The sequence below is a fragment of the Macaca mulatta genome, chromosome 8, assembly GCF_049350105.2.
Source record: "Macaca mulatta isolate MMU2019108-1 chromosome 8, T2T-MMU8v2.0, whole genome shotgun sequence".
Lineage (NCBI taxonomy): Eukaryota > Metazoa > Chordata > Mammalia > Primates > Cercopithecidae > Macaca > Macaca mulatta.
In genome coordinates this window covers 110834986-110843459 of record NC_133413.1, presented here as the reverse complement: position 1 = coordinate 110843459, position 8474 = coordinate 110834986, and the positions used below count along the sequence as shown (strand labels likewise).

The 8474-nt window shown below is 47.4% G+C and overlaps 1 long non-coding RNA gene across 1 annotated transcript; it reads right to left on the bottom strand.

Annotated features, from left to right (window-relative positions):
• Positions 1–296: 296 nt before the first annotated feature.
• On the bottom strand, positions 297–8107 carry LOC106999889 (uncharacterized). Its single transcript, XR_001446800.3, has 3 exons — positions 7905–8107; positions 934–1104; positions 297–679 (listed from the first exon to the last, which is right to left on the bottom strand). It is a non-coding gene; the product is annotated as an uncharacterized LOC106999889 (long non-coding RNA).
• Between the last annotated feature and the right edge of the window lie 367 nt (positions 8108–8474).

Below are 8474 nucleotides of genomic sequence, written 5' to 3'. Positions count from 1 at the left end.
TTTGAATTTGGCTTTTGTGTCTTGCACTAAAATTTTTCCAAAAAATACCCTAATGGCATTGTCACCTCACATGCCTGTCTGTCCTCCAACATTGGTTGAGAAAGGCTTAAGGTCTCCGTTTTTGAGTTGTCACAAGGAGACTGAACCGTCCCAACCCACAACTTCTTTTGTCCCGTAAAGTGTAAAACAAGAATATCTTTTTAAGATTGAATACATGTATTTTTCTATTATACAAGTCATACAAATATTTAATTTTAAATGACAGAAAGGGGAAAAATCAGTCATAGTCCAGCAACTGTGATTTTAGCTTATTTTATTAATTGCTTATTTCCTTACAAATATTTCCCTACACGTTTATATAGCCACAGGCTCCACGCATACAAAATGTACGCTGCTATGATCATCAGAACCATCAGCAAGCAGGCATTGTCATCAGTACTTCTTTCTTTCTGTGGTTTCTCAGTCTCTTTTCTTTCTTTTTCTTAAAAAAACAAACAAACAAACAAACTTTTTTTTTCCCCTGGTCAACAGGGCCTGGGCAACATGGTGACACTCTGTCTCTTTAAAACAAAGAAGAAAAAAATTAGCCAGGTGTGGTGGTGCATGCCTGTGCTCCCAGATACTTGAGAAGTTGAGATAGGAGGATTGTTTGAGCATGGGAGGTCAAGGCCGCGGTGAGCTGTGTAAAATAAAAATAAAAACTAAAAAAGAGGAAAGAATAAACTTAGTTTTTTGAAGAGACACTATGTTGCTCAGGCTGACTTCAAATTCCTGGCCTCAAGCAATACTCCCACCTCAGCCTCCCAAAGCACTAATGATTACAGGGATGAGCCACACTCAGCCCAACGTCTCAATTTTCCATGACTTTTCTTAGTGGAGGTAGAGTTGTGAGATGGGAAACTACGTCAGTCACCTACAACAATGTCAACACACCTGTTAGGTGGGAGCTGTTCCGTCACCTGGAGTTTTTATGCTGAGGCCTGGGTCCCGCCTCCAGAGATTCTGCCTCAGTCGGTCCGGGGTGGTTTCCGATGAACCTTTGCGAGTGGCTCCTGGGTGACACCCACGCTGGCAGGCCTCAATGTGTAGGAATGCTTTTGCTATCTAGATGATAAGCATATTCAAGTTTGAGAAGCCAAGATATAGATAAGTCCTGATTTCAGTTTAGTAGTCATTTACTAAACACTGATTCATGCACCTGTGGTTTTCAGAAGCATACATTTCTCTTGGGGACCAAGTTTCCAAAGGGTATGACCCACAGCTTCATGCCTAAAGCCCTTGGGAACTGCCAACTTCACATAACCTAAATGGGGAAAACATTAGAAAAGCGTTTCTTTCACTATTGTCTCATAATCACCCTTCAAATGGGTCAAGGTTAAGGGCAGGCTGTAGGGGAGCTGGAGCCTTTGGTGCAGTTTCATAGTTCTCGAGTGTTGGGGACTATGCCAGGGATGCAGTGATGAATAACCCAAAACATGATCCCTGCCCTCTAAGAGCTGACGACCAATGAGAAGATGACCACAAAACAAGTAACTGCTACACAACTGGGAAATCGCTGGGGCAGAGAAAGGCACAGCATGCCCTGGGAGCAAAGAAGAGGCACCTAGCCAGCCCTTGGGGACCTGGTGAGACACCCTGGAAGCAGAGCTGAGGGAGGGTTAGCCACATGGAGGAAGGTGGGAAGGGCATCCCTGGCAAAGGGAAGAGCAAAGGCAAAGCAAGGAGATACAAAACATCATGGTGCCCTTGGGTGTGGAATAGTGAGCAATGGAGTGGGAGGGCGAGGTGGGGCCAGGCCCAGACACCTGCAATTGGACGGGCAGGTGGAGCCTCTGAGGTCTCTAGTCCTCAGCCCAACATGGGGCCAGCTTTGGACCATTTGAGAATTTTCCACCAGTCCGCTAAGTGGAGTGACTCGGCGTCTCTGATTACTTGTGGTTTCACCTCAAAGGCACCACATTTTGTCAATAAATCCCCAAGCCTGGTCTAGGCCTGCACACACCTGCCTGTAACCACACATTTTTCTAAGGACTAGGACAATGTATTGGTTAAGTTGCTAATAGCAAACATATATAGCGGTGGCTTACATGAAATATAGGCATTTTTCCCTGGGAAACAGAACAGGATGCATACAGTGGTCCCATGGTCAAGGTTAAGTATGTCCAGCATTCCAATCCACCACCCTTAACTCTCTTGCTACCAAAAGTGGGACCATGGTCCAGCAGCAAGTACCTCACTGGGTGCTTGTTAGAAACACAGAATGAACTCTACTCCAGACCTACTGAACCATGGTCTGCCTTTTAACAAATCCCCAAGTGATTTATTTGCTAACTGGTAGTTGAACAAGTTGGCCTTATTACTGGTTGCAACGAGGAAGACACCATGGGGGAACCATTTCAGTAAAAAGGTGTTCGAAAGGACTTACAGGCTTTGGGCTTTGGTTAGGTGAATTTGGGGAGGGTCTAGGAGGGGAGGGCTTGCTCTGCATTGTCTGCTGTCTGGAAGTGGGACAATTCTGTGGCTGGGTATGTTAGTAAATCTTATCTTTAAGGACAGCAGACAAGATCAAGCCTATAGTTGTAGTTGATAAGGAGGCCCTTGTCACTTAATGAGCCAGGAGGGCGTGTGTTTAGTATTTTCTGGGGTCTTTTGTTTGTGCTTAGACAGAGTTCTGAAGGGGTCTCTTTTGACCTCTTCATCATAGTTGCAGAGTGGCAACTGACAACAGTGTTTGTGAAAATAGCCAGGCAAGCTTTTAATAAGATTAAGCCCTAGCTCAAAGTGTCAGGCCATTTCCCGGATGTCAGGGGATACCTTTTCTTTTCTCAGCATTAAAGGTTGAGAGTCAATGTTTTAGTTTGTGGCTTCCTTTTTCAAGGTTGCCTCATGGCCCAGTATGGTTGCTAGAACTCCAGCCATTACATTAGTGTTTTACGGTTAAGAAAGAGGATGGGGAGAGTGAACAGCACATTTCTTAGATCCCTTTAAGAAGCTTTTAAGGCCCGGTGCAGTGGCTCCAGCCTGTAATCCCAACACTTTGGGAGGCTGAGGTGGGAGTGTCAGAGGCATTTGAACCAGAGGGACTCCATCTTGAGTAGGGGCTGGGTAAAATAAGGCTGAGACCCATTAGGCAGCATTCCCAGAAGGTTAGGCATTCTAAGTCATGGGATGAGATAGGAGGTCAGCACAAGATGCAGGTCACAAAGACCTTGCTGATAAAACAGGCTGCTGTAAAGAAGCCAGCTAAAACCCTCGGGATCTGGATCAGGACCCCTTTCCTGTAACAGGAGCATAACTTGAGCCTAGGAATTCAAAACCAGCCTGGGCAACATGGCAAGACCCCATATCTACAAAAAAAAAAAAAAAAAAAAGCCAGGCACGGTGGCACACACCTGTGGTCACAACTACTCAAGAGGCTGAGATGGGAGGATCACTTGAGCCCAGGAGGTGAAGGCTGCACTGAGCCATGTAAGCCAAAAATAAAATTCTAAGTCCCCTCAACCATCTGAATGGACCCTTCCTCTTAGTCAAGGGCATTCCAAAGTTAACCTGAAAAACTAGTTCAGGCCATGATGGGAAAGGGGAGTCAGACATGCCTCATTCTACCCTCCTCCCTTCAAAACCCCTCATCATAACCCCGACATTCTTTTCTATGGATAATAACTCTTTCAACCAATTGCCAATCAGAAAATCTTCGAATCCACCTAAGACTTGGAAGTCCCAGTTTTCAGTTGTCCCACCTTTCCAGACCAAACCAATGTACATCTTATACATATTGATTGATGCCTTAAGCTCCCTAAAATGTATAAAACCAACTTGGGCACCAACCACCTTGGGTACATGCTGTCAGGATCACCTGAGGTTAAGGGTGTGCCCTTAGCAAATAAGCTTTCTAAATTGATTGAGACCTGTCTTTGACACTTTTGATTTTACAGCCGTGATGCTGCCGCTGCACTCCAGCCTGGATGACAAAGTGAGACTCTGTCTCAAAAAAAAGAGAAGCTTTTAGGACCCCAGCCCCAATAATTTTCATTTATACCTCATTGGCTGTCCCTAGTTTCAAGAGATTTGGGAAGTATAGTCTTTTACTTGGATGTATTGCTGCCTGCCACCCCCACCCCCATCCCAAATCAAGTACTTTTGGTAAAGCAGAAAGAGAAATTGGGAATTGGTAGGTGACTGACAGTCTCTATCTCAGACAGGGAAGCCAGGGCTCAGGAATGGGGAAATGCCAGGCCCTGGAGGGTGAAGATTTTATCTTCTCTTCTTTATCAGTGCTTAACATTCCTGCAACCAGAACTGCCCTAAGCTTCCTTGGTAAAAGAGAAACAACCTGTCTGCACTGTCTGTAAGAAATGTTTATATGGCAGAATTCCCTTCTCAGGTTTTCTATCCTGCTGGCTGGGAAAGTAGGAGTGATATATAAATGTAAGAGTCAAAACAGCCCCTAAGGCCATGGCCACATTGGGAGAACTGTAGGGATAAAGAGGATCGGTCTGCTCTACAGGAAGGCTTTATCCCATCCTTAGGGAAGGTGAAGGATCCTTAAAACAAGGCAGTCAGAGCTAGTAAGAAGGAAGCCTGGCTTCCCTTTTCATTCCACAAACCAGCACAACTCCGAAAAACGAGTTTCAGGCACCATGTGACCGGCTGCAGTGACTGAGGCGCCCTTGGAAAGGGTGGCCATGACACCTTCCACTTACCCACCCCATCCTCCGCTCCCGGTTCTGGATCCCCTTTCGTCCCCATGGTAATCCCTTTCTGCAGGAAGGGAAACTGAGGCTTAGCAAGGGTTAAGCAAGTTGCTCAAGATCATACAGCTTCTAAACAGCAGAGCCCAGCTTTCCACCCAGTTTGACCCGTCTCAGCCCCTGCTCCTTCCGCTCCCTTTCACAAGAGGCAGGCGCTGGCCTAGACTTTTAGGGCCCAGCTCTGAGCCAGGCGATCACTCCTTTTCCTGCAACCTCAGCTTCATCGCCTTCCAAGCCATCCTCCCACTTTCCAGGTGAGGGTCTTAGGGTGGGGCAGGAAGAGACTAAAGGATGAAATAGAATTGTAAAAAGGTGTCCAGCTGACAAAACTGCCTTTTGCAGCCATTTATACCCATTTCCCCTAATTCGGGCAACTCAGAATGTGGGAAAAGCATTCAGCTGTTGCAAGAGTGTTATTTTACTCATTACAGAGAACAATTATTTTGAATCTATGAGAACTGTCTAGAAGTCACATGTCATTTTCACTTTCACCTATTAACGCTGAAGCTTACATTCAGCTGTTTAAAAAGCTTCCCAGTGCAGGGGTAGCTGCCAGCTAGCAGCCCGCAGGCAGGCTGGGTCTCAGGCCTGTGCCCCAAGTCACACTGCTCTATGGAAACATAGACCCAATCAGCAAGCTGCAGTGCTGGGCTCAAACCTGAATATATTTTGAAAGAAAGAAAGGCCTGCCAAAAGGACACAGTGAACCAATAGGAAACAATCAACATCTGTCATTATCTGGACTCTCCCCCTGCTTGGGAGCTGCGTTCAGCACGGTCAGGAAGCCTGGAAAGGGAGGAAGGCAGCTGAGAGAAAATGGAGTTCCTGGGCCTGGGCAAGACCCCCTCGCCTCTCTGCCTGCCTCACTCCCAGGCTCTGCAGTGGGCCCGGAGCCGGAGCCAGGACTTGCCTACAAGGGGCATCTGTGAAGTTCTTTGAGCCAAAGGCCAAGGCTGCTGCCCCTATGATCAGGGATTCCGACAGCAGAGTCCCCAATGTCCTGGCTACTATGTTAGTAGAGTCATGTTTCAGTTTACTGGGTACAGAGGAGACCCACCGCATGGGGCCAAGCAGAGGGGATGTGTGTGTGTGTGTGTGTGTGTTTGTACACACCTGCAGTTTTGGGGAGTCAGGGTATTTGCATAACACAGATATCTTTGCAGATACCAGACAAACAGGAAGTTTCAGAACCTAGTCCGTTTCCTTTCACTGTGAATCAGTAGCCGCTTTTTTCTCACATAGAAATGATGACAATCACAGGGTAGGCCACGGACGCGGAGTTCAGGCGAACAGCACAAGTGCCTCCGAAGTCTCCTCTGGTCAAGGGACTCCCTGTATTCCCCACCCTTGCACTCACTCCTGCGGCCATGGCCCCCCTGCTGTCTTCCTAGAGCGCTTCAAGACACCTCTGAAAATCCCAGCCACACACCAGGAGCACAACAGACTCCCGCACACAACCTCTGTTACACTAACGCTTGGAATGGGGTCCAGCCACGAGGCTTGGGGGAGCCCTCACCCCCGAGTTCCCGGCGAGACTCTTGTCACAGAGAGGGATTGCAGAGTAACAGGCACACCCTGGACTTGGCCCTGGAATGCCTGAGCCCAGAATCCCATTCTACCCAGCAAGACCTTGGGCACGCAGCCTCCCCACTGAGACTGGGCTTCCCTGTCAGTTAAATGAGGCTGATAATGGCTACCCTGCAGGTTTGGGGTTAACATTACACACAAAAGGGAGGAAGATTAGGTAGCAAATCAAAGCACGGGCTTTGGCCGGGCACAGTGGCTCACACCTGTAATCCCAGCAATTTGGGAGGCTAAGGCAGGAGGATCATTTGAGCCTAGGAGTTCCAGACCAGCCTGGGCAACACAGTAAGACCCTGTCTACAAAAAATTACAAAATTATCCAGGCATAGTAGTGTGTACCTGTAGTCCCAGATACTCATGAGGCTGAGGAAGGAGGATCACTTGAGCCCAGGAGTTTGAGGTTACAGTGAGTTATGACCACACCACTGCACTCCAGCCTGGGTGACAGAGTGAGACCCTGTCTCAAAAAAAAAAAAAAAAAAAAAAAAAGAGCGCAAGAGAGAGAAAGTGAAAAAACTCAGGCTTTGGAGTCAGATACTTGAGTTCAAATCTCAGCTTTACCATGTATTGGCTATAAGACTTCGGGTAGATTACCTAAGTTTCTTAAGTCTTAATTTCCCCATCTATAAATGGAAAAAAGTGGAAATAAGAGTGTCTACCTGAGAGTCTATTGGGAAGGCTAAATGATATAATCACTTAGCACCAAGCGCAGTGCCTGGCTCACAGGAAACTCTGAATAATATGAAGCAGACTTCTCACCACCTCCTCCCCTCCTCCTTCTTCCCACCCACTCACTGCCGCAAGAGGCATGAGTTAGGGACCGCAGCAGCTCTCCTTCCCCAGTGTGTGCCCAGAACCTGGGCTGGCCCCTAAAAAGGCTTAATAAATCAGTTAAATAACAAATGGATGCTCCTGGTTCATAGCATGTGCCAAGGAAATATACCTATAAAAACATAAATTTAAACAAAAGCCAAACACCAAATCCCACCCTCTCTGTTTTTGAACTTCCTATGAGGGGACAGTATAGAAGAATGACGACAGACATCACAAGCTTTAACAGCAGTCAGGTCTGGTTTGCATCCTAGCTCTGCCACTCACAAGTGGTGTGTCCTTGAAGTTCTCTCAGCCTCCCTTTCCTCATCTGTAACATGGACATCATATAGTCACTCAGTCACACCGGGTTGCTTTTGGTTTAAATGAGATAATGCATGCAAAGCACTTAACACAATGCTCATCTTGCAATAAGCATGTGGAAGAATGTGTCAGATAAATCCCACCCTCAGGACCTTAGAAGAAGATGATGTTCTTTTTTCAGGACAAGCCTTAGGGCCGATCTCGCTTGTGCCTCATTTCTCTTGGTCCTCTCCTTCCCAGAAAAACTCCCTCTCCCTCCTGAAGCCTAGTGGTCTTCTCTTGTTGAAGAGCTGGTGCTCCTACCCACTGTGGGACTCCTGAAGAAGACAGTGAGCTACAACCCATGCCCTTCTACCCGCCACCTCACCCCAGCCACAGTAGGAAAGTAGGGGTTGCAAGAGGCCCGTCTCTGTGCAAGGAAGACAGCACACTCACTCAGGCATTTCTCCAGGGCATGTTTGTTTCACTGGCCAGTGCTCCAGGGGGAAGTCCGGGGTGCCGTGGAGGTGCAGGCCAGCTGTGAAGATCTGGGATCAGACAGCCTGGCTTGGAATCCAAGGCTCTGCCACACACGAGACTGTGTGATCTCAGGCAAGTCGGCTACCCTCTCTTAACCTCGATTTCCTAATCAGTAAAATGGGAACCAATCCTAGGACCCAAGGCCGATGGTGAAAATATTCAATAACCAGCTGAGGCACTAACCTATTAAATGGCAGGCAGCCAGTACAAGGGTGCACCTGCTAAATATTAGCCCTGCTCACCTCTCCTGCAGAGGTTGCTGTGGCACCTGATATGTTGCGAACACTCCTAAACATTTGCCACTATTTTTACTATTTTGATGTTGAGCTCATGTCCTGCAGTTCCTAGCACAGCCTCCAGTGGAGGGCAGTTCAGTGAGGGTGGTGACCCTAAACAGACCTGGCTTGGTTCTCCCCAAGGCTAACTAAGGCTTATTTCCCTTCTTGCCTCCCTATGTTCAGTAAAAAGTCACAGAACTGCTGGGGA